The sequence below is a fragment of the Glossina fuscipes genome, unplaced genomic scaffold (genome assembly GCF_014805625.2).
Source record: "Glossina fuscipes isolate IAEA_lab_2018 unplaced genomic scaffold, Yale_Gfus_2 27, whole genome shotgun sequence".
Classification (NCBI taxonomy): Eukaryota; Metazoa; Arthropoda; class Insecta; order Diptera; family Glossinidae; genus Glossina; species Glossina fuscipes.
The window spans coordinates 2,458,201-2,482,959 of NW_023998422.1; the positions used below are offsets into that span (position 1 = coordinate 2,458,201).

General features: G+C 32.3%; 1 protein-coding gene across 3 annotated transcripts in view; it reads right to left on the minus strand.

The window, feature by feature from the left end:
• Nucleotides 1–24,759, minus strand: part of LOC119635716 — a 203,530-nt gene that overhangs the window by 16,363 nt on the left and 162,408 nt on the right. For 2 of the 3 annotated variants that reach the window (XM_038030689.1, XM_038030688.1), the window contains one exon: nt 13,439–13,470. The gene's annotated coding sequence lies outside the window, so the exon portion shown is untranslated. Of the gene's footprint in view, nt 1–11,059; nt 11,167–13,438; nt 13,471–24,759 lie in introns of those variants that run through there. The other variant, XM_038030690.1, reaches the window with a different exon arrangement.

Below are 24,759 nucleotides of genomic sequence, written 5' to 3' on the forward strand. Positions count from 1 at the left end.
ACGGAGTTTTTGGGAGATACTATGATGAAGTCTGGTTTTGAGCCAAACACGAACACTAATGAAAAAAGATCAAATCGGATCCTATTTTCCACCTCTTCCCATGTACAGCCTGATTTTGAAAAGCCGTTATATGAATAGGCGTACGGTAGTGTAAGCTGGTTTATGGTTAGCTGCGACCCACTACAGTCTTTTTACTTATTAAGTATATTTTTCCACCATTTTGCTCTTAACTTCTAACATTACCTAACGCTATACTATAAAGAGAATATTCCACTAGAAAATCTATGGCCATTTTGTTGTTATTCACAATATCTATGTAAGTGTGGATAGAGCTTTCAGCTTAGAACTTTGTGGTTATTTTTTGCAGTGTGAGTTCAACTATTTTATACATATTTTTGTTTTTTAACAAAAGTACATTTTTTGGATTTTATTTTTTTCTTAATACATTTCACGAAAAACATCGGTTTTTTTCTATTGTAATTTTGAAGTGTGTGCTATTTATGTATTCTTGGCTGTGTATGTTTAAGCCTTTAATGCATTGACACCATATTTCAAAGTAATCGAAAAAAAAAAATGAAAAATGGAATCACACACACGCACTTCCTTGTAAAACCACATCCTGCTTATAATAAAACTTGAATGTTATTCTTGTACAAAGGAAATGCATATAAGTGCATAAAAAAAAAAAAGAATGCAAGCGAGAGAAGAAAAAAGCCAGAGCATTATTAATACTTCAGATGACGAGTTTTGTTTTTTTAAGAAAAATGAAGTTGAAAAAAGCTCAGAAAAAAGAAACCGAAATAATGAACACAAAAGGCATGTGTTTTCAGACATCTGCATAGACAAACTACTCCATTAGAATAGTGTATACTATATAAGAAATGACTTAGCAGATCCTTGAGTAAAGGGTTCATCACATAAAAGAAGTGCTTTGAAGAGGTGGTAAAACTGAAGAGGTTATGAACTAAAGACCGCAATGTGATGTGATGTTGTCATACGCACATGTTGCTTTACGTTGTGCATACCTATCCTAGGAGTAGAAGGAGAAGGTAACAAACAAAGTAGACAAAACATTTATGCATTTACTTTAAATGCAGATAGACGTACGCATATACGTGTATATAAATATGTGCGTGTATGCGTTTGTCTGTCTATCTATGCAAATTACAAAAACGCACACCTTTAGTACTCCTACATTTATATATACATAAAGATATAGTTATGTATGTATACTGATATGTATATATATATATATATAAATGTGTATCTCGTGTGTGTTTGCATGCATCTTTATATATATAAATGAATTCAAGTTCCATGAGGCATTATTCATTTTAATTTTCTTTCTTTTTTTCTTTTTTACATTTTTTTTTTTCTCTTCTTACAATAACGAGTGCACCTAAAAGAGTCTTGAAATGCTTACCTATGCTAAATCTTTAGCATAAGTAGTTCGCACATATAAAGGCATATAACTATGTACATATGCATAGATAATGCATGAGACCATTAAAGCAATAGGGATGACGATGACGATGACGATGACGACGGTGACGACGACGACGATCATGATGATGACGATGTGATTTTATGTGGGTGTTGTTTTATGTATACATATGTATATAAGCAACCAACTGCCTTGCTTAAGAAACCTAAACCCGCAGGAAAAACTTTATTTTCGTTCTTTTTTTATCTCTTTCCCTCTTTTTTGTTTTTTCTATTTTGTTCTTTTCTTTCTTCTTTTTTCGTTTTTTTTTTTTCTTTCCTTGTTTTGTTAAATGTAAAACAGTCTGATTTTAAAAGTGAAAATGTCTTCAAGGGAGCTTTAGCATTAAGTATGCACTCGTGTGCATTTCATCATTAATCATACAGCAAAGAGGATTTGTGTACACTATACCCTATCCTATGTTCAACAGAAAGGGCTACACACTGATTTCCTTAAGAATATATGTACGATATATATATATATGTACATTTATATATACAGAAAACAAGACAACAATAAAGAAACCTCATCAAAAAGTCTATGTGTGTTCGTATTTCCCTTTTTTACTTTTTAACTTTGTTTTCTTTATTTTTTTTCTTTCTACTTGTTTTTCTACGAAACATAATAGTTTTGTGTTCATTTTGTGTATAGTTTGCATGATGCTTTAATTCTGTTGTTGTTGTTATTGTTGTTGTTGTCGCTGGTATGGAAACACGATTTCTTACTTTATTAAAGCATTAAAGTCCTTTCAGGTAACTTATTATGTCGTTCTTAGTACTTGCGCTAGCATATCAAAAAAGAAGAAAAAAAAAAAAAAATTGCTCATGTCACCGTAACAAATGACGGACAACTTTACACAAGTTCTTAGCACTTTTCAATGTGCTCCGACACTTATGGAAACATTTACATGCATATATATATTTATTATTATATAAGAAATCTTAGGCTAACCTAATGTAACCTAACCTAACCTTACAAGATATACAATACAAATTAAAAATGTCGGATGTTATTCAAAATATGAATAGAGTTGAAAGCCTTAGTTGTTAATGCTCATCTTATTTTAGTCCAAGGTTTTTGTTTGGAGCAAATAAATCGTAACAATAATACTAATAATAACTATTCGAAATTAGACATATGGAAATTGGTTGAGAAAGTGGTCCCATTCAAACTATTTTCAATAGCGCAGAAATTACGATCTATAGGTTGAACAGAAGAATACAAGATAGACAGAGGGAGAGAAGTGCTTAAATTGATTCTTGATCGATCGGCATAATAAAGGGTCAAGTCTTTCTGGGTGTTGCATATATCCGTACAAACTTTATATTTGTACATATGTATAATGAAGAATATTATCACAAGATGAGATATATGAGAAACATTATTACGAATAGTTAGCGTTTACCACCCCAAGAGGAGTGGAAATTCCAAAATAACTAAGTCTAAAGTCTAAAGCGGTAACATGTCGCCCTTACCACAACTGCTTAGCTTGTCTCAAGTACTCCCTTCCAACTGAGTCCTTTTATAATCTGACCTACGTTTCCTATTGTTTCGTTTCTTACCTCTTCTATCTCTTATGATATTTGGGGGCTCACATCACAGTTTATGATGAAGACCAAATACGCAAGCATCACTTGCAATGTTGTCCTTCCCTAAAATTAATTTGCGCATGCTTCTTATATCTAAAGTTACATTTCTGAATGCGTATCCGTGTAGATGTAGTATAATATATTGAAGCGACATTTTAAAACAAGTCTAAGGATATGATTAATATAATTAATATATTGGGTAATTCGGAAAGAAATATCGTTTTCTTTGGCCGAAAAGAAAGTCGATTCTTCTATAGTATAAAAATATTTTGTCTCAACTTCTAAGATTTCAATGGATTTATACTCGCAGTGCGACCTTAGGAGTTGTCATTCCGCGGTTTGTTTCCACGAATGCCTCTATTTTGTCTAACGGCGAAATTTTGCAAACCACTTTTGGTACCGGCGTTCTGTCCATTCATGGATTTCATAAATATCTAACAATTTTTTTCTTTTTTTTCTTCTTTTCGCTAAAAATAAAATAATAGAAGTAAAATACGCCGAAAATGCTGCACCACCAAGCGAAAAATCAAAGAACTTTTTCCCAAGCAAGCTTTACGATATCATCCGCTAAACATAAGAAGGCCCCTTAAATGAGGCTTAGCTGCGAAAAAATGCAATTAAATCCACTGTTGGTGAGAAATGAAATGGCTTTCCGAACAACCTGATATATTGATGAAACTAAAAATACATTAAATAGGAATCGGAACCTTATTGTCTTCTCTGCAATAATAGAGATTTTCAACCCCATACCCTTTTTGCACTTTGGTTTGTCGACTGCGCCTACGATTCTTTTGATGAAAATTTCCGAAACACTCTCATCGTACTTAGTTTAAATTTACAGGGAAAATAAAATCTAACGTTCGATGTCGGACGAGGCATCTTTGTATGGTTTGCCCAAGGGAAATCAAGTTCACAATTACTAATCACTTAGGAGATGTCTCTTATGTCTGTAAAACGGTGATAGGTGAGGAAGAAGGCAGCTTCCGAAGCCTAGCGTGTATTGTGTGTAAATTTGCTAAGAGTTTATGCCTTTACTGAGTGAGTACGCTCTGTAGCTGTGACAAAGTATGATCAAAACGCACTAATGTTTGCACCAGCGAATATCGACTTGGTGAGCGCGACTCTGACCTACTTTACGGTTAGTTATAAGCATGATTACTATTCTCATATGTAAGATCTAAAGTGCGTTAGAGCCTTCAATAAAGCCGATAGCCTAGATGCTGGTGCTTCAAGAGTTTAGTCTTAGAATTTATTTCTTTGACTAAATTAACAATAATTATAATAATAGCAATATAATAAACGCAGAATTTCCTGAAATATTGTAGAATGATCATGAATACTATTTGCGATCCATTCCACACGAATCATGTTGATGTTAGTCGTTATCGTGCTATCCTACTGTAGCTAAAAATGAAAAAAACAGTAAGTTACTTACGTGCACATAAAACACCAGTTAATTGTTGTGTGAATTGATATAAAAATATGTAACGTACATTGAAACTTACTCTATATATAGTCACACGATAGATGACATTTCACGTGCTAAGGTCTTATTCATCGTTAGTCATTCTAAACTTGCTTTGTGATAATTTGAAAATGCTTCCATTTTATTTCTCTTTTTTCAACTGCTCCTACTATCACCGGTTAGTGTGAAAGGAAAATCAAACTTGAAAAACTCCTTCATTGATACAATAGAAATTCGAATGACACATTTTGTAATTTTTTTCAGGTCAATAAGTCAACAAAATTTGAAATATTTGACTGGAAAAAATTCAAGACCCAACCCAACCCCAAAACACACACACACACACGAAATATATGGACAAACGAACAAAAGATTTTTCTCATTGTCTTGCTCTATTTATAAAGGAGATATATAGGTGGATAGATAGGAAGGCAGAGAGATGCACGATATACGGAAGGAAGGGTTTTCCCTCTTCATTGAAGCGTAACAATAACTTTCGTTGCCACATATGGTATATGACCGATTTACATGTACAGATATATATATATATATATATTTATATGTGTGCGTGATGTTTAACATATGCTGTATATGTCGAACTTTATATTTGTATTATAAAGTAAGATATTAATTCAGAATTACATACATTGTTTCATGCATCCACAGAAAAGGCAAGTGTCACACAGTAGACAATAGAAGAAAGAAAGAAGGAAAGAAAGAAAGAAAAGAAAAGAAAAGAAAATAATCAAAAAAAAAAAAAAACCAACTTTTATCTTTCACATATACACATATGAATGTATTCCGTTAAACGTTGAATGCATTATAAATAGTCATTTGCCGCTAACGAAGAAATTTAAATATTAGAATTTAACCTCAATTCTATGAGCGGATATATACATATGTGTGCGATTGTCTGAAGCGGCATAACTTCATTTATTTTATTTTCATTTTTCAAGAATCAAAGACTCGTCAATCGAGTGCTTTGCTGCTTCATTAAACGACTGTATGCTTGCTTAAACCTACTGTTTGGTGTTTTTTGTTAAAAAAAAAAAAAAAAAAAATTAACGCATAACTTCCTGTCTTTCTGGGAATTTTTTTTATTGCCGTTGATATCTATCCCCTTAGCACATAGAAAACCATGTAATATAATGAATAAAGCAACAGAATTATTATGTACGCATTAGGCCGAATATTTTCATATCCATACATGTACACGATACTCATAAATATAAAGAAAGACAAGAAAAAATAAGCAAGAACTTTTTCTACTCGATTGTGACCGAATCTTTTATACTCTTCACCGTGATCCTAACAAAAACGGAAAGAACTACATTTCCATACTCCAAACGGTACCAATTTTATAAGATGTATGAGTAACAAGCAAAAGACACGAAAAACTAAGCTGCCTACACGTTACGTGGACGTGTGAGTATTATAGACGGGTCTTTGAAAAGGTTGGATCATTTTCAAATTTTTTTTTGCAAATTTTTAGGCGATATTTGTTTTTGCGAATGAATGGACATGCTTAGGGGTCCTCCGAGTTTGAAACTAGCCAAGGTTTTAAATACTTTTTGGATCTTGCTTCTGTGCGTTATAAACGTTTTAAAAATGACGAAACTATAACACACTATAAAATGAAGTAAGCATGACCGATTTTCCTTATTCTCAACACCAACCTGCGTACGATAATTTCCAACATTTGAAATCGAAACTTTATTTTTTTTCGGCCAGAAGAATGTGTATAGCACACATTACACAGGCGGCCAGACGGATCTTTCGGCTTTAAGAATCGATTCAGAATTTGACGCTAATCCCGAATATATATACTTTGTCGAGTCTCGGAAGTTGCGTTCTGACCGTAGCAAACGTTTCGTCGAAATGAATATACCCCTCACCCTTCAATGATGGGTATAAAAAACTATATTCGAATTGTGGCGGCTTTCTTAATACTGATCATTTATGTACATCTATACAATTATATATACAGTCATGGGATCATAAATAGTACGCAGTTCACTAGGTGAGAATAAACACATAAAAAGAATTAAGAGAACAAAGAAGGAAAACAGCATAGAAAATAAATCTTGTTTTTTTTGGAGCTAATTGCTAGAGCAGTGAACCACTGAGCATCGTATCGCTTTTTTTTTTCTGCCATAAACTTCACTTTCGGACTTTATTTCACTTTCAATTCACTTACATAAAACGTTATATACAACAAGAAGCTATGGTTAGCTTATTTTTACATTGACTGAAATTTACGGTTCAAAGGAAATTACTTATCAATAAAATATACTGACAGACAGATTTACAAATCGTGGGAAAGGAAAATGACTTTCGCCAAGGTTGCTTTGAAAATATTCAAATCACATGCGAAAAAGAAAAAATAAGATGTAGAAAAGTTTTTTGTTTCTCTTTGGATTCTTAGCGAAGAAAATCAAAAATTTGTTTCAATCTTAAGCAAATTTGCTGTGAAAGCAATAGTTAAGTGCTGGCGGGGGTAATAATGATCCACAACTTTTAGCCGTATCGATTTCAAGGGAAACTTGAGGAGGACTTAAAGGGCTAGATAACATTCATCGTCGTCGATAGAATTCCAGTCAACGCGGACACTCGGTTCGAAACCATAACTCAAACCCAAGACTTCTACATTAGTATTCCCGTACTGTACCGATTAAACCAGACGGACTCTTTACGCTACCTTTGCAGTACGCCATTGCAATCTTTTTCTTTCTCTGTCTCTGTCTCTATCTCTCTTTAGTGAAAATTATCACTTATTCTCCATCTTAAATAAAAGCGAATGTGAAACGCAAGTTACTTTACTTAATCGACAACTTTTTTGTAAGTTCTAAGTGTTGGTGTTGCTGTTATTTTTCTTCTTCTTCTTCCTTTTGCCACTGTAGGCTTAGCATTAACTATCTGTCATATATATTAGTAGCCGTAACGATATGTAGCTGCTAATAGGTAAATAAATAAATATAGAGTGGAGATCAATTCTGTGGATATAGATCTTATAATGTATATATAATTCAAATCATATTCGCTTAGCAGTTATCCAAGCTTCAAAAAGGAGGGGAGTTGCTTCCGAAATAACCGCAAAGCAATCGCCATTAAATATTAATTGGCAAGATAGTGCAAGATAGACGATCATGTAACGTTTTGCTTGTATCGTATGTCGCCGTTGTATTCTAGACCACTCGTGGTACAAGAATGTGTGTTGTACATAGAAGGACTTGAGACAGGACCGCGTTTTATTGCAAATGTGATTCTGAATCGATTTAGGTTTGTCCCTGTGTCTCCAGCCAGTTTGTCTGTTCAGCCTTCAGTCCGCAATTTTTAAGACATTTTTTATTCATATTATTATACACTGGCGTGGTTTGGCTTAACGTGAATGTTGTTAAAAACGGTTCGAAATGGAATAACTTATCCACCACTTCCCCCATAACGTCTCGTTTTGAAAAGTCGATACATGAATATCTGTAAGATGATGTAGGGTATCTTAGGTTGGTTCGTAGCCCACTGTTATGCTTTTACTTGGATTTATATTTATTTATATGTCGGTTCTGGATTTCGTATATTTTTTGTATGCCGCTTTACAATTTAGGGAAGAGTAGGAAATTAATTAAATGCGGATCGATTTAAGTGCCCATTTAAATAATTTTGAAGCGCAACCTGATAAGTGTTATAAGAAAAATGAATAGAAATCAAATTTTTTCCTTTAGACAAAGCTATACGATTGTATTCAAGATATCAACAGACAGAGTAGACATGACTGAATCAATCCCGTTATTCAAGAATACACATAGATAAGTTTCACATTAGAAGATATTATCTTATGCGTTTACACAAACCAAAAGCTGGAAAAGCAAGTATATAAGTGATCGGTTGACGTTTGCTATACAATAAGAAATAATTTACATTTTCTATTCAATTTATTTTATTGTTGTACAATTATTTCTATGTTTATCATTCACATTGCCGCGATTAGTAATCATAGTGTAAGAAACGGCAAATTTACATAAATAAAATGAATAGTAAAACGAATCTATTGAATGATTTTACAATAATTCATACGCATACGTTTACAAGAATTTTTACGGCGTAACAATACAAGTCACATGTGTATGAACTTCGATTGAAATTCTTTATAATTTCTTAGACCTTATTACTAACTTTTAGGAAATTTCTTAGATTGTTTGTGTAATGACGCATACGGATTAGGGGAAGTATTGTTGGCTGTCTCGCGAGGGCGCGTTTACTTGGTTTTTATGAGGAAGTGTTAGAAGAGCTTTAAGGCAATGGTTTCGCTCGAGATATCATGCACACGTTATCAAAACGCTGAAAGAATTACGGGAATTACGGGATTAAAAAACCGCACAGATAATGTTAGTATGTATTTATTAACAAAGGATAAGCGCAAGAGGGCACAGAGATCATATATAATTCATATGTCCTTAATCAGAATGCTATGACAAATTTGCAAAAGCAAATGACGCATGGCTTACTGTTTACCATAAAAATATCTATGAAAAGCTAAAATCCAGAACATGTCGATCATGTCTGAAGATGGTTACTTCCCCACTTCGCTTCCCCACTATAAACGTGTTTATAACGATGAACTACTTAAACAAAGTTGTTTTGAATCTTAGACGAAAGAAGTTTACAAAATGAGCCATAGGACCCTTGACAAGTTTGAAGTCATTGCCTCAAGGTAGCCTCCCTGCTTATGCCTTCTACGGCAAAGATAATCCAGAATTAATTGTTCTGCTGCTTGCAATTGCTTAATATATTTCATTTAAATACTTCATCAACATCATCAACATATCTACAACTGATTGAGAAAACTTTACGAATTTTATATCTATCACAAAGGATATAAGACATGTCAAATGTAAGCGCGGACAAAAGGACTCAAATTTTTTTACACTTTCATCATATCGATTCAAACCTAAAATTAACTCAATCGATCTGAGAATTTTCTTATAAATCATCCAAGAGGGGAAGACCATACGTAGATGACGTCTAATATATACATGTTTCATTCTATCTATCATTAGACAGCGCCTAAGCAAAGCGTAGCGTTGTGATCCAATACCTTTCCTGGTAACATTAGGTCTATCAATCCTACTACGGGTAGGCTAATTGAAAGAGAAACATTGTAAGATTTGGTAAGCTATAATTTACGATATTAGTTTGACGATAACGCTTTGGAGGCTTGTACACTTTTTTCCTAATTATCACCAATGCACACGTGATACTATGTACGATGACACTGCACTAATTTTTTCACAAAGGACATTATTCCTACACTTCATCTGCTCGTGTGTGTGCGATGTGTGTGTTATGTCTACGACTCGTTACGATCATAAAGTTAAAGCATCACTTCAATCAAGTTTAAAAATGTACATTATTTGTCTAAAATGAGATCTAAAGTAGACAAAGGGGACTCGAAATCATGGAAGATATTGATGTGCGGCCTCATACACAGAACCATTCAATAAGTCAATCTAACACTGATCCCGATTGATCTTCTGATACATTAGGTAATAATACATATTTTGTTTTTTTTTTTTAATTTTTTAATTTATATATATTATATTTATTTATTTAATGTAACTTTTTTCTTTCTATTTATTTTATTTATTTATTCGACCGCATTTCCGGCAAAAGGATATGTTAAGTTTGCGCGGACGCCTATGACACCCAGAAGAACTTGAGATAGACGCACCTTTTATTTTATCGGCTGATCCAGAATCACTTTCGGAAACGGTCAACATGTCTGTTCGTCTGTACGACTTGTTTTGATGGAATTCGATACACTGGCATGGCCTGGTCCAAGGAGGAATGCTATTGAAGATTGTTCGGATCGGACCACCTTTCGATCATTTCCCCTATAAATGCTTATTTCCAAAAATGGTTATATGATTAACTGCAGGGTGCCTGCAGTAGGGTAGTGTTTTACTCTTTCTTTTTCTTATTTAATTCATTCATCTATGAATTCTATGTCATTTTTTTTTTTTTTTTTTTTTATATACGTATATGCCGGCAAAACATGTTATCTTGTTTTTCTATGATTAACTATTTCATATGTGATTCTAATAAACTTCAGTACTTTTAATTAACGAAATTGGTCAGTTTGCTTACTAAATCATCGTACTTGGGTAATTTTAGATACATTAAGCAAATTTGAACTACTTGTAGAATAAAATTATTATTAAGACTGAATCGAAGCGGGAGAAAAGCTCTTTAGTCAGATAAACAGATACGAATATTTTGATATGATTTTCAAATTAATAAAGAAAAAGTATGTAAAATGTCAGATTTGCTTCGCCGAAGTTTCAAGTTAATAATCAACTTTTACTTATTAATCTTCTTTTGCACATAAATGCCTCATGTGTAAATAAACACGAAAAAAAGAAACAATCTTTTTATATGCTCGCATAATTTAAAGAGTTTACGGTTGTGAAGATAAACATATACAATTATAAATATACGTATATTTGTGTGCGTATCTTATATACTTACTTATGGAAAGTCAATGCATATTCACACTGACACCGGGTAAAGAAATTTCGCTTTCATTTAAAAAAAAAAAAAAAAACATTTTTTTTCGCATTCAAATAAATATTTAACACTTTCAAGAGGTGAGTTATAAAAATTTCGTAATCAACTTTTTTATTGTTTTTGCTTTTTCGACTTAATGACCATATATATGTATTAAACGAATTTCATAATATGTAGGGAGAAAATTTTATATAATTTCGTAATGTATTATTCTTAAAGGCAAAATCAAAAAAAAAAATAAAAAAAAGATAATAAAAAAAATTTTACCAACCAAAAAAAAAAAAAAAAAAAAGAAATAAAACTTTTGAAAATTATTTTTTATTTTAGTTAAATATTTTTCATGAAAATATATTTTTTATTTATATATATTTTCGCTTTAAAATTATTATTTATTTTTATTGCATTTATTTAGCTTTTATATTTACACTCAATTATTTTAGTTTTTTCGTCTTATGTTATTTTTTTTATTTTTTTTATTTATTATTATCATTATTATTATTTTTTGTTAAAATTTCATTTTATTATTTATTAAACAGAATGATGAATTTAGTGTGTGTGTTACCGCAACCACAACAAACGTCACATTAATGAAATGGATTCTGACTGAAGACTAAACCCGTAGAACCACTGTCGAGGACTGGCCAGGTTTTTTTAAATTTTCTTTTTTGTTTTTTTTTTTTTCCAAGACTTCGTAGCGACGTTAACAACAAAATACAGCGTATGCGCCAATAAAGCAGCAAAAATAACAACAACGACAACCACAATAATAATAATAACAACAAAGTTGATGTTATAATGACGACGGCGACGACTACACGAAGACGTGTATAGAAAAAGAATTAAATCAATGTAAACGTAGAAAAGCAAAAAAATAAATAAATAAATAAAAAAGGAAGAAGATACTCTTAAGCAACCAGCAGCAACAGCTATAATGACTACAGCCACTGATTCAGCGATGACGACGAAAACCGTTGAAAAGAAAAAAAATAAATGCTTAAAAGTTAACAACCAAACAAGACAAGAAAGCAAGCAGGCAGCAAGCGGGCAAGCAGGCAGGCAGGCAAGCAATCAGGCAATGAAACAGTTGATTACCAATAGCCCAGAACCAATGGAGCTTAAACACACATAAGTATGTACGTCAACGGGATATGTTTTTTTAAAACGTAAACGTTGACGCTATAGCTTAAGCTTTACTTGCATTGCGCAGAGTCTTGCTTATAAAGAATGTCAAGTGATGTCGTTTTCATTTCGTTTGTAGTTTCAATGAAAGAGAGAAAAAAGGAAAAAATCATTTATCTAGACGTGCATAAGTCTGCTGGTTAAGCTTTATTAGGATGCGTCAGCGGCATAAGTTCTCCTCTGCGTATAATATGAGATTTTTACGAAAAAAATCTCTCTGCTATTGTTACTGTTAAAGTATACGTAGGATACATAAACGCAAGACTGGTTTACATTTTACTGTTGCTGTTGCTGTTGCTGTGTCGCTGTTACTGTCGTTATCGCAGTCGCTGCCGTTGTCGCAGTTGCTGTTGCTGTTGCTGCTGCTGTTGGCGTTGCTGTTGCTATTGCGATTGCTGCCGCTTTTTTTATGGCTGTTTACTATCGTTAGGCTAGTCAACTAGTGTTTGGATTTTCGTTCCTCTTTTGACAAACACGTTATTGTTGATGTTGTTGTTATGATTGTTGTTGTTATTGTTGTTTTATATTTCTCTCAGTTTTGTTTTGAGCTCTAATTTCTAAGCAAATGTTTGCGATTAGACGATAATAAGCATTTAAGTGCTTCTATGGTTTTTTTTTTATATATATTTTTTTTTTTTTCTTATTTAATCTTGCTTTCTTTTCTCTGCCCCTTTATGCATCGAAATACATGCTTAAGCTATATTATAATCTGTTTATCTTGTTAAACATATGTTTGTGCATATCTTTGTATATGTGTTTGTATAATATAAACAGATGATTGAATAAAAGTTAAAAATTTCTATTTCAAAGAACAAAAAAAAAAAAAAAAGAATAAAAGTTTGCCTTCTCTTGTGCATTTTTTCCCCCATTTTACTTAAGAGTGAAATTATTTGTACGTGTGAACAGAAAGATTTAAGACACAAACTTGCAATTTAAGAATATTTTCTCACAATTTTATCTTTGTTTTTCGGAGCTTCTAACTTTTCGATCGCAAATAAATAAACAAAAATTTATTACACTCTATCTACGTATATATATGCATGTATATATATATATATATATATATATATATATATATATGTATATATATATATATATATATATATATATATATATATATATATACGTATATAGACTTTGATAATTTGCGAGCTAGCTTACCTGGTGATGAAATCTCTCAGAATATCATTTGTCTGGAAAGAAAATAAGCAAAAGATAAGCTTTAATGAAATGCGATAAATTTTTAACGATTTTTTGTTTGTGTTCTACGGATATTTTTCAGATATGTACATATATATATATGTACACACATATTCATATCATATACGTGTGTATGTACATGATTTATTTCATGTACGTATATATAGCATCCATATATATATATATGTATACACGTACGTATGCATGGACCTATATAATTTACCCCATTTTTATATATATATAATGTATTTATGTATATCTGTGAATGTGTTCTGTGGTATTTATACATTTATATACTATAGATGGATACAGATGTGGTGATCGCATTTGTTCCGGTATATTCCATGGCAATGTTGATGTGTGTCTGATGGGATTCACTCCTGCAATTATACGTTCTGAGCTGCTTTCGCGTAGCGAAATAATTACTATGACCCATACGATGTTCAACAAAAAAGTGGGCTTTTCATTAGGTCACAAAGCACCCAAGGCATTGCTAATATTCTTTGGGTTCTAATAGAGAATTCTCCAGCTTCCCCCATATAGTTTGGATATTGAGACTTTTGCTTTTTGCAGAATACTTCGGGTGGTCAAAAGCCGAAACTATTCCAACAAAATAGGTCTCTTCTTCAAAAATTCTCAAAAATATCTCCATAAGCTATTCTTTGAAGCTTTTCGTTAAAAGTTCACTTGCCGACGCTTACCTGCACAAATCCGCCACGAATTGATGCAATCGCCTTACACTACTTAAGTACATTATTCGCGAAGATTTCATTAATTGAAAGAGTAATTGTTTTAAGTAATAAATTTAATTAAAACAATTAATAGCGATTATGTTAAGTGATGCTATTGAATAGCAACAATTTTTTTTCCTTCTTTTACAAACTACTAAATGTAGAAAGTCAAAGCAGTTTACAGCTTAGTAGAAAGAAAAGTTGAACAACATTTCAAAAATGTTTAATTTTTATGTCTTCTTATAGAAACATTAGGCAGCTTATGATGAAATCGATTAGGATCTGCTTTGGGGAATTAGATTGTTAGTTAACTTCAGAGAGATATTTAAAACGAATATAAGAATTTATGTTCGATTGAATTGATAATGTGCTAATGATAGGAGAGAAGATGAGCAAGCACATTTAAGAGGTTAATGTGATGGTTACGATTGATCATCGAGATTTAAATATCAAGATAAGAATGAAGACAACAAATATTTGCAAATATTTTAGAATGAGGTCATGCAGAGTCTTCATATTATTTCTATAAGGTCGTTCTTTCTATGCCAAGGCTATCGGATAGAGGGTATAGATCAAATGCTCGTGTTATAATCGGTTCAAGAGTAGAAGATTTGATGCATGATAAGAATGAATGGGTCACTCTTGGGTATAGGATGAGGAAAAACTATCTTTTTACGGGTCGAATTATCAGAGACTCACTGCACGGTTCACAAATCCTAGGCACGTGTCAGGTTGATTTTAAAGAAGCTACCAAAAAAAGAATCTGTCTACGATAAGACGACAAGCATTAAGATAGAAATGAGGGAATGCTTTAATTAATTCTTCTGTATTATAATAAAAGTTAGCATGAGTACAAAATTTTTATAGCGACTTTATGAGATACGTAGGTTTGCGACACACTACTTCTGCACTGACAATGTAAATAATTGAAGAAACATATTTAATGACTTTCGTCACTCTTCGCTTGAAAACAATACGAGTCAACAGCAACTGGTAGGAATCAAACGCTTTGGTTTAAACTGAATAGGATTTTTTTTTTTTTTTCGTTTTCTTTCCTTTATTAGATAGATAGACAACCAGATATCGTAACGCACAGCTTACTGTAATAAAATTCAAGAATTGCTTCGGTACTTAAGTTTCGAGTAACATATGTGGCGCAATATTGTGCTCTTATAATTATCTAGATTTATGATTTAATTGTAGAAAGTGTGGAATTCTAATTAATTTTTGCAAAACAAACCTCTTTCTTTGATGTTTGCTTTCGACTTAAATTGAATCAAGAATAAAAAAAAAAAAAAAAAAAATTAAAAAGTTAGCAACAAATTGTGAAATGTAATATCATACAATAGCAGTACATATAAACGCAGGTATGTAAATATATAAATCAAATACACGTATATAGAGGTATACACATAAATAGGTATTTGAGTATATAAGCATAAAAGTATGTAAGCAATAAACTTGTATATACAATGGTAGATATATGAAAATACGGACATATACACTTGTAGACGTCGAGATATGAAGATATATGCAGATATTTTCGCCTGTTTGTGGATTGAAGTAGTAACAGGAGGGCGTATTAGCTGGAAAGGTTGGAAATATTCCTCAGTTTTCTGAACGCTATATATTGGAACAAAGCGACAGGAACTCGGCATCCGAATCCATAATCTCGTTCGAGGAGGGAGATTTATGATTATGTAGTACAACCGCTCATTATGATGTAACGACGAAAGGCCATCAGGCTGCTTTTAACCCTGAATGTATACTATCTGAGAATCCCGACCTGACTACACTATCAATTTCATATTCTGTTTGTTATTGCATTTAAGACCCTCGTTCTATAGAATTAGATAATGTGGTAATAAGGTTGGTGTTAAGTAATAAAGGATAAAGAAGCGAAAGAGAGGATATAAGGTAGGTAAACTAAGTTGGAGAACTGCTATTGTGATAAGGAATCTACATCTCTTACGTTATACACTACAATTAGACAGTGAACGTACGTTCAAACCTACTTCACATAAATCAATTACATAAATCAAATGAGATAAAACAAAGCAAGACTGTATAATTTTCAGATAATACTTTGCCGAAAAACTGAAGACGAATGGATTAAAGTCCATCCACCCCAGAATGAACCATACAAACCAAATTGACACAAGATATTTCATCTAATCTGGTACAATGGACATCAAACCTAATATTAAAGGACTCGAATCGAAAAGTAAGATTCGGATTCAGACCATCCATACGAATGCATTCTTCTCCAATACACGATTGAGGTCTTCTTTAAGCGTGTATTTAAATCCTGAACCCCAGCCACTTCCTAACGTAGAGCATTCATTTGACACTCGGGTTATTATTAGATATAAAAATCTGGTTATACAGAATCGGATAAGATTTACGATAAATGATATTTTGTTTTTAATTTTTTTGGACGCAATCCAAATTAATCGCTATGCGGCACTCGTGGTGTTCCTATTCTAGAATCGCTGCTGGATTACATCGGAATGGGGCTCGTGCATGATATACTCTGTGTATGAGCGTATATATAAAGAATAACGATGTATATGCCTAATATGAATACAGGTAAATACCGTTGAATCCTTTCGTGTAGTATCTTTTAATCCCAAGGGAACTTTTCTTTACAGGCAATATATAAACACGTGCCACAAACACTTGTGATGTGATTTCTTTTAAAGGATATCAGTGAACAGTGGTAAGTGCTACCTGATAAATATATATTGCATACTAGATTATAAATGCAAATACAATTGTACATAAGATACTTGAATTAATTTCCAGCGACTTTTTCTTTTTTTTTTGGTTATAAAGTTCACTTAGTGTTTAAAATATTGTCCATCACTAGCTGTGAGTCTTTATTTTTGGACTAAATAACCTGCATCGTGAGACAGGAGTAATCGATTTTTTGAATAAGTATAGAAGGCAAACCACTGTTTGAGTTCCCCGGCCACGTTAGAGCTAGAGGTTAGAAAGAGCTGCAGTTGCGCTAAAGAAACAATTTAATTTGGTCACGTTGTCCTAATCAGCTATTAATGTTGATTGAAAAACTTTTCAAAGCTTTCAAAAGGCTTCGCTTGCTAACCGATTAAACTCCTTCGTCTCTACACTTTCGGATTGGTTCGGAGAGCAAACGATAATCGCGCTTATAATCAGCGTTTCAGCAGCAATTTAAAGCGATAAAATTTCTAGTGCATGCTACTTTAATGATTTGAAAACAAAAAAAATTGTTGCCTTGAAATAACTTATGTCGAGTTCACCTTTTAACGATTTAAGCGACGATCTCATGTACATAAAGTGAAATGAAATGTAAATGAAGTGAAAGAAATTAAATCAAGTTCATTATGTATATATATATATGCGCACATATATATATATATATGTTTATATATACATATAAAATCTGATTCTAATCAAAATAATTGCTACAATAAAAAGGAGCAAACATTTGTTTATTCTTTAATTTTAAAGCCGAATGCCTTTTGGCAAATTTATTGTTTTGAGATCACGGTACGTGCGAGCATTGTTTTCATTTTCCACACTAATGAAAATGAAAGGAATCAACATATAAAGAGACAGTAGAAAAAAAAAAAAATGAAAACAAAGATCAAAGAACTATAGCAAAGAAACAAAAAAAGGATGCAAATCACACAACAAGAAAGCAATTGCAACTGAAGAGGCAAAACCAACCACGACTACTGCTATAATGTCAGCTAGCCAGGCTGTCGGTTGGCTGGCTGGCTAGCTAGCTAGCTAGATAGGCAAACCAAAGCTTTAATACATCGTTAAGAGGCCACAAAAAATAAAAAAATCAACTATAGTCATACACAACCAATGCCAACTATTAAAAATCATCATTATCGTTTGTATTATTGTTACTGATGCCGAAGTTGTGTTTGTTGTTCGATTTTGTTGCATGCAACATTTTCCAATCGAAACGTTTCGAAAAAAAAAAAAAAAAAACAAAACACGAAGAAGGAAAATAGCCAATATTGTTAAAGATTGGTGTTTTATATACTTGCAGGTTTATTCATATAAAGACATGTAGTAGGAATTCATATGCCTCGCTGTACGTAAATATAGGTATGGTTTTCGAAATTCTATGTGGATAGAAAATTGTCTGCATTTCGGTTTTGCGTTTCTTTATAGTCTAGACAATTGCTGCCTTTTATTTAGTTCTATTGTTAATTGACTGCTCTTCTAGAAGCAGTTCATATAAAACGAACCCCAAAAAAAAAAAAAAAAAAAAAAATTCGAAAACATATTCACATGAGTTTTTTTTTTATTTTTTTGGGAAGAAAATGCGTGAATGTCGGTATCGTATCTGCATACGAGAATTTTCGCATGAAATCGTTTGAAATTTTTCAGATATAAAATTTGCTTTCTGAAAAGTGGGTTTTTAACAATTTTTAGTATTGTTTATTATAATGCATTATGTATTACGTATTGTGCATTATGTATTTTTCTCTCATATTATATATTGGGTATTGTGTATTCTGCGTTATGCATTATGAGTTATATACTGTGTGTTGTAAATTGTGAATTATGAATTATGAAATATGAATTATGAATTTCATATTATGTACGATGAACTATGAAATACCAATTTCATATTATGTATTATGAATTATAATAATAACATATCATTTATTATAAACTATATGAATTATATATTATGTACTATGAACTACGAATTGTGAATTATATATTATGTACTATGAACTACGAATTGTGAAGTAATAATGAATGGTGAACGATGAATTGTGATTGCAAGAGTCTGAATAATGAATTAGGAGTTACGAGTTTTGATCTACGAGCTAAGGCTATAAGGCAAGCCGTAACTTATCAATTATGAAGTGTAAATTACGAACTATGAACCATAAATGGATTGAGGATTGTTAGTAACATATTGCGAGTTAGCTTTATTAGAGAATAAAGAATTGCAAAGCATGATGTATGTAGTATGAGTGGGAAAAAGTGCAAAATATCAACTCGAAATTATGAATTATGAATCATGAATTGTGAATCATGAAAGGTGATTATGAATTTTAATTACGAACTACGAGTTGTGAACTATACTGCTAATTTATGAACTACGATTCATATATTTTGAACTATAGGTAATGATTAACAAATTATACACTATGAGTTATGAATTATGAACTGCAAGTCACGCTGTATGAGTTATCAAGTATGATTTATGAATCTGAATTACGTATGTCGTATTTCGATTTATTTATTATTAAATGAAAAAACTTGGACGGTTTTGCTGATTTGATTTGTCCCTGATTACGGGACATTGTCTCCGGCATGAATTAATAATAAATCTAACATTAATATCGATATTCGATAATAATGAGACGGCGGGAGTGCGTAAAGAAGTTCTCCTTTTTTTCAAAGTCACTTTTAGACAATCAAGTAATTTTTTGCTCATTAATTACGCAGTTACCCATATGTAAATGTAATATACACACGTCTTGGCTTTTGTCATGACATTTTATTTTGCCCTTCTGTTAGTTCTTTCTTTTCTTTTCATTTTTTTCTTTTGCAAAATTTATTTCTTTTATTCTCTCTTTTCTTTAAAGCGCTGTAGTGCATCTATGCACAAAGTCGTAAATATATGAAAAGTCATAAGTTCTTAGTTAAAACGATTCATATTCAAATCACAATCTCATGTTCGGGGGAACTTATTGAATTTACTTTTTCTTATTATTGCTGCAGTGGTTTTAAAGACGCTTTTGTAACAAATGGCAAACAATTGGCAAAATTTCAATAGAGCGCGTAGAGCATCACATCACGTTTCACGATTTCATAGTAAAAAAAAAAAAAACGAAAAAAAAAAACGAAAAAACAGAATACAAGTACAACAACAACAATATTTAAAGGAATCGTACGTTCATACGAAATGTGGCTGCTGCAGAGGCTGTTGCTGCTGCCGCGCGCTTATAGCAATTTGAATTACTGTGTTACATTTGAGCAAAAGTTCAGCAGACACATTCAAATATCATTGAGATTCTGAAAAGTCATGAGAAGGCCAAACAAAGAAATAAACATAAAATATCGTAAATAAATAAACGACAAAAAAACCACCTTTTAGTATTGGAACACTTTTGGTCTTTTTCTTAGTGCTGTTTTTTTTTTTTTTTTTTTTTTTTTTTTTAATTTCTTAGTGCCAAAAAAAGAGAAGAAGTAACACAACAATAAAAATTTCGCCTTTGAGCAAAATGAAAACAAAAAAATTGTCCTTTTTTTGTGTGGTTTGTTTTATTTTATTTTGTTATTTTTTTTTTTAGAAAAAGATTTCTGTGTTTGTGCTGTTATTGCTGTTGCCATTGTGATATCGTTTCTGTCGGTTAGTTGGTTAAAGTGTCTTCTTTCACAGACAATAGCAATTGTTGGCAGTTTCTTTATCTCTGTCTTATATTCAATGGCCTAAAGTCAAAGCAGCAACCAGTACAATTGGGTGTGCTTGTTATTCATTTGCAGCCCTTAACACACATCCATGCATATACACACACACAAACACACAAATACACATACATACATACATACATGCATACATACATACATATATACATACATACATATGTATACATACACATATAAATGTATGTATATAAAAACCAATCCCATGGAAAGTGCAAGAAAATGACAATCTCACTTTAAGCCATCAAGTTCGTGTGTTAAGTCTTTTGTTTACTCTCCTTCTTTTCCTTGCTTGCTTTTATTTACCATAACAAAAACAATTGAATTTTTATTTTTTTTTATTTTTTTTTATTATTATTATTAGTAATATTTTTGCCTGATAAATTTTTACCAATCACTGGCGATTGTAAAAATATGGTAAATCATTTCAGTTGTTTTCGCTTTTCAATATTTGAAAAATTTTCTACAACAAGCCAGGAATAATAAATTATGACCATTAAGTGTTAACAGCATGAATAAAAAAAAAAAAAAAAGAAGAAAAAAGTAAAATAAAATCGAGTTTAAAGAGCATGAAAATTTCACTTCTAAGTCAGAACAACTTCGTCATAATAAATGTGAATATACTTTCTATGGACCATTAAAAAAAAGAAAAATCTTGAAACTTTGACGTTATACACTTCGAAATACATGCTTATATATATATATACGGGTTATTTGTTTTCAACAAGAATGCTTAACCGTAATAACGATTATTGTTGTTTTTATTGCAGACACTTCATAACTCATTATAAACCTTTGGGGAACATGCAGTAACTTGCTAAGAATGACTAACGGGCTAACTGGCCCGGGTCAGTTGGTTGGCTGTCTTTACTTATTGCCGTTGTCGTTGCTTGCCTTCTTACCTTTGTAAATAAGTTTGTTTTGTTTTCATATCACACGTACATATAATTGTGTTGGAAAATAATGTCATACGTATTTGTTCTGTTCTTTGTTTCAAAGTTTCTTAAAAAATTTATGCGTAATTAATTATTTGTTTTTTCTTTTTTTTTGTTGTTGTTTTTAAACGTGTTAAAAATATGTCCAAAATTGTCAAAAATTGAAATAAATGTGTTTTACATATACGCGCATTTACCCTTAACTTTGTCAGGTAAATGAAAAGTTTTTTTTATACATATATACATACACTGCAGATACTAACCGACGTATATCTAAACTTGTAAGCGGTGCGACGCCAGGTCTTTTTTGTTTAATAAATGAATAATGATTCAGTTTGAAATGTAGGTCAAACGGTTGTTATGGTTAAAAATGACAATTGATTCATGTGCGGTTGCCTTTGATAACAACAAAGGAAAGTACAATTCTAAGATGGTAAAATAGGTTTATTATATCATAAACGCAAGCGCAAGTAAAGCGCAATATACGGAAGTTATCAGATGAAGTCTCGCTATCAAAAGATTCAATTTAAAAATAAGTTTACTATGACGTAAATGCAATAGCAATAAAGGGCAGTATGAAGAGGTTTTCAGATGACGCCTTGTTATCACAAAATTTCAATTCAAGCCGACTACAACTTTTGTATAATTTCATAATTGCTGCAATCATCAGACTGCTGACTGTACAGCCCTTTCTGCAGTGAATGTGGGGACGAAAATCGTACTCACTGTGATTGCTAAATTATTAGTTTAAGATCTAAGTTACGTGAAATGCGGCAGTGTACAGGATAGCATTAGGTACAGAGAGATTATATTGCGTTCGATGTCAAGTCTTCTAATCAGGTATGTGTTGTCAGCGAGTCAGCTGTTCATTGTCTTCAAGTTAGCTGTTTACGTTCTACGGAAACCAGTTCTTTGCTGTTCTCAAGTAAGATATCAACCGGAAGAGACAATCGGCCTTAGTTAGATTCTAATACGGTATGGAAAAATTCGTCCCCTTTTGTTGCCTTCCGCTAACGAAAACGATTGCCGTGTCTTATTGCAAACCCTTCATTCGATCGAGGCTATATGACCATTTGTTCATACGGCGAGAGTCAAGCGATTAAAGCCATCAGAACTGAATATGGATTGTATTGGAAGCGGGATGTAGGAATCGACGGCATATTTTTATTAGACTGAAGTCATGCATTCCCTATTAACTTCACCATATGTCTATATAATTACACCGATATTTACATCTATGTCGAATATTTTCGTACTTCAGTTTTACTCGAAGTTTATAAAATGATAAAGATTTCCGGCCCCTTTTTGCGGTTGTCACTGCCACCTAAAAAGGTAAGCTTCTATGGCCAAGTGTTGTGAAATTCACATTGATTTGAAAGATATGCGATAAGTAAGACACTACTTAGCCTACCTAGAATACCGTTTGCGGACGATGTATCGAGTGGAAGGTTCTCCGTTCTATTTTGCCATGAAATACTATACTCAAGATAGTAGTGGATGTTGAAAGATTCGGTTCAAACCAAATATGATTGCTTCTTTGTTTCGTTTGTTATTTTGTTTGAAATTTTGGTTTTTTTCTGTTGTCTAAAATGTTTTGCTGCTGTAGTTGTCATTTATCCACGTATGACTCAGTTAGAGAATAATAAATATTTTCAAATTTAGCACCGCCTGTACTTATTTGTCTTTCGCAACCTGTCATATAAGAGAATTTTTAATTATAAATGAAGGATTTTTTCATTTTGAACGATGAAATTTATTATCAAAAACTTGTGGCGAAATTATGATCATGTGTCCGAGTTGTTTTTCTAATTCGCTATTGGCAAGTGTTGTTATGTTGAATGTGTTAGCTTGTTTGCAATACCCAGGAAGTAAGAAGAAAGATCCATTCAACATAACTGCATCATCGAAGGCCGTAATAGATCAATTTATAAGAGTTTTAGTCGAACCTTATATAAATTTCGGGATGATGTAGTGAGGATCAACAACCCGCAAAGCTCCATCTCGAAGCAATACAAAAGCTGTTCCCGCATGGGTGTCACCACAGAACAGGGTCACTACCTGGCACGTGTAAGGTAGACAGAAAGAGAAATAGATACAGGGTGTGAGAGAGAGAGAGAGAGAGAAAGAACGTTGGTGAGGGAAAGATACAGATAGAGAGAGAAAGAATAAGAGACTAAAACGCTGCTGTTTTTTGGGAAAACCTAAAAAAATTATAAACACAAATTATATACAATACATACGCACATGTTTTATCAAACACAAAACTATATTTTTCCGTATTAGCTTAAGTAGCATTTCATCCGGCCGAATCGGTCCCGCAACAAAGTTGGCCCATTCCAGTGTACGAATCTATGTTTTAGTTTTAAACAGATGATCAGACATGGCTAAATCGATTTAGAATTTTTTACCAGTCTAGAATACATGCATATTAGAGACTGTCCTGAGCTGTCGTCTGGGAGTTGCCAAAGTTTTAAGAACATAAATGTAAGCCGTTTGCTAAATATATAAAAGACAAGAAAAGATTCTAGCAAAAGGAAACATTTTTTAAATCTTTATAATTGAATTTAATTAATGCTCGAAGACACTTAACGTGAACATGCTGGTAACATATTAAAAAGATACCTGTTACCAAATAAACCCTTTCGACATAAATAGTCATATCAATGTAAAGATTGTTCAAGGGAATCCATCGGTTGATGAGTTGCAAAGTGAAAATCTCCGTTTTTTCTTTCTTACAGACTTTGGTCGATAACAAAATTACAAAAAACAGTTACATTTAATGATGATTATGTGAGAGAAAAATGGCTGGAAAATAATAATAAAAACGGAATTGAAATGCATGACTACTTACATATATATGCACGATAAAAGGCTTTAAGGTCGTGCTGAGCTGGCCAGACACCAGCCCAGACAAGAGAAACTTTTTGTAATTACAAGTCTCTCTTCCTTTTGTTTTTCAAATGGTAAGTGTTGTAAAAAACATTAACATTCCTATGTAAAAAATCGATACGCGCAAGCGTTTCGTACGAGTGGTATTCATGGTTAACAACCACTTGAAATGCATCCAAATGAATCCACCTTGATTGGCATTTAGAATAAAAAATAAAAACGTTATAGTCTATCAATGAAATGGTCTACCAGGCTAATGGAATACTTCATTTATTGCTGC